The 4,872-nt window shown below is 28.5% G+C and overlaps 1 long non-coding RNA gene across 4 annotated transcripts; it reads right to left on the bottom strand.

Annotated features, from left to right (window-relative positions):
- Positions 1 to 487: 487 nt before the first annotated feature.
- LOC100568820 lies at positions 488 to 3,205 on the bottom strand. 4 transcript variants are annotated; one of them, XR_001678753.2, is made up of 10 exons: positions 3,008 to 3,205; positions 2,655 to 2,746; positions 2,353 to 2,578; positions 2,122 to 2,266; positions 1,954 to 2,050; positions 1,269 to 1,377; positions 999 to 1,103; positions 822 to 927; positions 613 to 742; positions 488 to 558 (listed from the first exon to the last, which is right to left on the bottom strand). It is a non-coding gene; the product is annotated as an uncharacterized LOC100568820 (long non-coding RNA). The 4 variants fall into 4 exon arrangements; XR_001678754.2 differs by having other exon boundaries at positions 1,302 to 1,377; XR_001678758.2 differs by having other exon boundaries at positions 2,659 to 2,746.
- Positions 3,206 to 4,872: the final 1,667 nt, after the last annotated feature.

Here is a 4,872-nt window from a genome sequence, read left to right as displayed (position 1 = left end):
AAAAATATCAAAAATATTATTCTCAATCTTTTTTGCAATGGGTGATTTTATTCTAAGATTGCTTAACACGTTCGTGGTCAGTACTGCTACAGCAGTAATTTCAACTTTGATATAATGGGTCACTACTGCTATAGTAGTAATTTACAAACCCACAAAATCGGGCATTACTGCTCATGCAGTAATATTTCCAATGGTATTAAATGGAACTAAACATGTGACTGACCTATTATGATCACTCATAAGTTTGGGCACTGATAAATACAAAATTCTATTTTTTAATGATTTTGTTGATATTTTAAAAAATTGAGTGATTTTCTGAGGAGGGTAAATTAATAATATAAAATGTGAAAAGACTATGAACGTGTTAAAAACATAGAAAAAACGATTCTGCACAAATGCGTTTTGTCTATGTTGCGCGTGGCCCAGACAGAGAAAACAAATAGTGCGCTGACATCCTCTTAACACCTTCATGACACACAGATAGTTCTTCAATTAAGTAGTTCATGTGTGGAATCATAACGTTCGACAGACTTCAGATATTTTGAAAAAAACTCCTATCTATGAAATTAAATGTTTTACAATTTTAAATAAAAAATTATAATATTTATTTACCTCATATGAACGATCGATTATTGAGTATACCCACATGCAAATGACTTCTGTAGTATGACTAGTTACCCATTTTTATTCAGATTTTGTTATTTCTCCATCAATCACATACAATTCATCTGACTGTCGACTCCTATATAAAAATGTTATTCAAATTCAATATTTTTTTACAGAAATTAATAATTAATAACAAAAATTATTATAATATTCACCAGGTATTTATCGAGGAATATATATTAGCAATAAAAGATCATACTCCATCATTAGTTTACAGGCCTCAATACTGTTAGCTATTATCACTGATAGTATACATAACACCTTCATAAAAAATAAAAAATAAAAATAAAAAATTTGTTCATCTCAAAAAAACAATTATTGAGTATACCCACACACAAATCACTTCTGTAGTCATACTAGCTACCCATTTTTGAACACTGACATCAAAAACCTCTACACCGAATTATATTTGGAATGGGGAAGTGCTGAATTGACTTCTGTAAAAGAAATTGTAAAGCTTCTAATACAAATTCATTAACTAAATAAATTATAATGATAATAAATAAAATATATTAATTCATAATGAAGGAATATTTATAAAAATAACATTTATATTTAGAAATATTTTTCAGAAGTGTCTCTTGAATCATTATTTACTATACATTGGATGTTGATGCTAATATTGGCAAACGCACTTGTTTCATTAATACTGGCAATACATTTTCTCTAGTCCAAAACATGTTTTACCCATTTAATAACACATTCAAAGGCCTAAATAAATAAATATAATTAAAATAAAGTATAACAAAATATACTTAATTGAATACTTGTCTAAAAATATGGAATCACGTTTCATAGCGGGTTTGGAATTAGTATTAATATTTATTTATTGATAATTATATTTGTTATAGGCAAGTAAACTGTAGTTAAATTATATTTAACTTACTTTTTGTTATTTATATCTACACTCAATTGATTATTGTGATTAATTGTTTGAAATATAAATATTTTATAGATACACAATATACCATAGTGGCTTTGTAATTAATAAGAGATTTAATACTTAAAAGTTAAAGATTAACATTAACTTTTATGGTTATATTTGTAAAGCCTAGTTTCCTACAACTATGTAATATCTATAATGATCCACATTATACCCATACACTAATTTATGTTATTTTATAAAACATACAATTCCAGTATAGTCACTTTAATAAGGTGCAACTGTTATATTTTATATTATATAACTATATTATATTAATTAATGTACATGCTAGGTTAGGTGATTCTGTACAACTTTAGAATACAAACACCTAAACAACTATAATCTATCTTTTGTTAGCTTACTTTTTCCTCAAATGGAACAGCAAAGTCACCATAGAAAGTAATCTCAACACATTTTTCACAAGATAATGATAAGAACACATCATCTTTAACCGTTTCTCTGAAAATATTAATCATTATTTATATATATACCAAGATGTAAAGAATTAAGTTCTATACTATATATCATACAAAAACTGTTTATTGACGAATGCTTCAAAACTTGGGAGAACTCCATACAATTATGTAAGTTGGCAAATGATTTTATACAAAGATAATTTGATGTATCCGTTTGTGTTAGTAAATTCTCTCCACATATACCACTTTTATAGTCCAACTATAAGCAATTTACAGAGAAGGTAATAATAATTAATTTAAATAATTTTGATAGAAGTCTATAACAATTCAAATAATTATTTATACCTGTACATTTTCGTTGGTGACCATAAATTTGCCAGTAAAAATATATAAACTTAAAGTATTAGTAAAATGGTGGAATCTAACTCATATTAACAAGATTTGAATTGTTGCTGTTCTCAAAACTGTTAGACGCAGCTCGGATATATGGACTAGCTGCTACATTTTTTTATATCCAAATAATATTGATTCACCCTCAGTTATCAATACAATAAAGCATGAATCTTCATTTCTAAAAACAAAAATAATATTATTATGTTACTAATATTTCTCTTACAAGCAATTAAAATCACTTTGAACATACTTACATACATTATGAGTCTTCAAATATCCGTAAAACAGAGTGATGGTGTATTGAGAATATAACTATTATTTGTTCAGATCCATTGGTTTCTAAAAACTTAAAGATCATAATTCATTGCTTTTTTAACATTATACATAAATAAATAAGGAAATTTTACTATTAATAAAAAGTAACATAGGTACCTAATTTTTATTTAATAAAAACTAAATTTGGCATGAGAAATGAAATTATGAATATTATTGATATATTTTGTAGAATAGAATTTAAATAAAAACATTCAACTTGTTAATTCAACAAAAAATTTATTCCAAAAATAATAAACTTAGGAATATACCTAACTAAGTAAAAAATACTTACATTGAGTATTCTAATAATTGAAGATGTTATGTAGAACAAAACAGCAATATTCATTTTCATGAGTCATACACTCGATATACTATTGAAAGTTGTAATGAAATTACCTAACAAGTAAAAATAATATAAAATACCTAAAAAAAAAGTATGGTGAGCATCGAAAAATTAAAACTTTAAAAAAAATAATTCATAAGCAAACAATAAATATTGATAATAATTGTAGGTGTAATGTTATCACAAACGTAATCCCGCAGCCAATGAGAGCTCGCGATCTCAATGTACGGTACTACCGCTGGTAGGGGCCTTTAAAGATACAGTGCCTTACGGTAGTTAACTTTGTTACCGTCGATTTTGAGTTTGGCGCCATTTCTGTGTTGTACCAAGTCGATAATTTTCATGCGAATTGCCTGCCGACTATAATATTATACGAGACGCCTCGCGACGTGCCATACATTTTATTTTAAACGAAGAGTGTCTAGTACTAGTCGCCACCCAATGGGCATAGGATAATAATTATTAAATTCAGTCTTAACCATTTTCAAATGTACGCCTATTCAGATCACTGACTTGTACAACTCGCACCCGAGGAACGTATCACGACACACCGCATAGGCTGCAGAGGTCTCCACAAACTGTGAGTTGCGATCAAAAAGTGGGCTGTGCAGTGGTGGTCAAATGGGTAGGGGGGGGGATAGATCCCCCATGAATTTTTTTTCAATATTTATAACGATTTATAATTAAGTATATTCTATAATGCATTAAATGTTGTTCTATTTTTTTTTTCTAAAAACATATTATCAACTACTGTAAACGGCGACACCGTTAGAATATGTTTATACGTGTTTATATAACATGACTATATTATTATCTAGATCATATCTAGGAACTAGGATATTATTATTTTTATTAATATTTAGTTGTTTACACAAAATTTAATATGGGAATTATCCCACTCGATGATCTAGAATTCTCAATAACAACCAGCTCTACACTTTCCCAGAACATTGACCATAATATTACGTAGCTCCAGCCCCAGGTCATTATAGTTGGTTGAAACTTAGGAACGATTCTAGTTTATCAATCTATCGATTTTTCAAATTTTTTTTATTCCAAAATGTGTATTTTAGGGTGCTTTGTAAAAATGTAAAAAAATAGCACGGACAAACCTCGTTTTGAAGTTATTGATGAAAAACTTCAAAAACAACATTTTTTTTTCGTATAACGTCAATTTTTTTTTTTTTTTAAATACTAAATATTGCTTGGACAAAAAAATCGAAAATATCCTCTGATTTGCTGTGTAAAACCACATTGGGTAGGTCTCAGAATTAAACAATAAAGTTGTTAAAAAGCACATAATGTGCTAGCGTTGTCAATCGCTCGCTGCACTGCGCTCGGACAAAAAAATCGAAAAAACGCCAAACACGAGTTCCTCCGCGCAGCATTAAAGTAGTGTTGCGCACATGCGTATATAAACGTAAAATCACAAACTTTGGATGGCTAAAATTTCCAAAGTAATTTTTTTCCGCCAAAAAAATCAAACCGTTTCGAAACCAGCGTTGAAAAACACAGCTTTAAAAAAAAATGCATATTACGCAAAATATGTAGTTTTTGAGGTTTTTCATCAATAACTTCAAAACGAAGTTTGTCAGGGCTTTTTTTTACATTCTTATAAAGCACCCTAAAATACACATTTTGGAAAAAAAAATTGAGAAATCGATAGGTTGCTAAACCAGAATTATGCCAAAAAATGAAACGGCGATTGCTTATTATTTATCATAACTCATAATATTTAGTTATCACCGTGATTCGTCTTTACTCTTTCGTACTCGTGTTTTCTTCTGTGTGTCCGTGTAGTGTACTAAAGTGTA

The sequence above is a fragment of the Acyrthosiphon pisum genome, chromosome X (genome assembly GCF_005508785.2).
Source record: "Acyrthosiphon pisum isolate AL4f chromosome X, pea_aphid_22Mar2018_4r6ur, whole genome shotgun sequence".
Taxonomy (NCBI): Eukaryota; Metazoa; Arthropoda; class Insecta; order Hemiptera; family Aphididae; genus Acyrthosiphon; species Acyrthosiphon pisum.
This window is presented reverse-complemented; position numbering and strand designations above follow the sequence as displayed.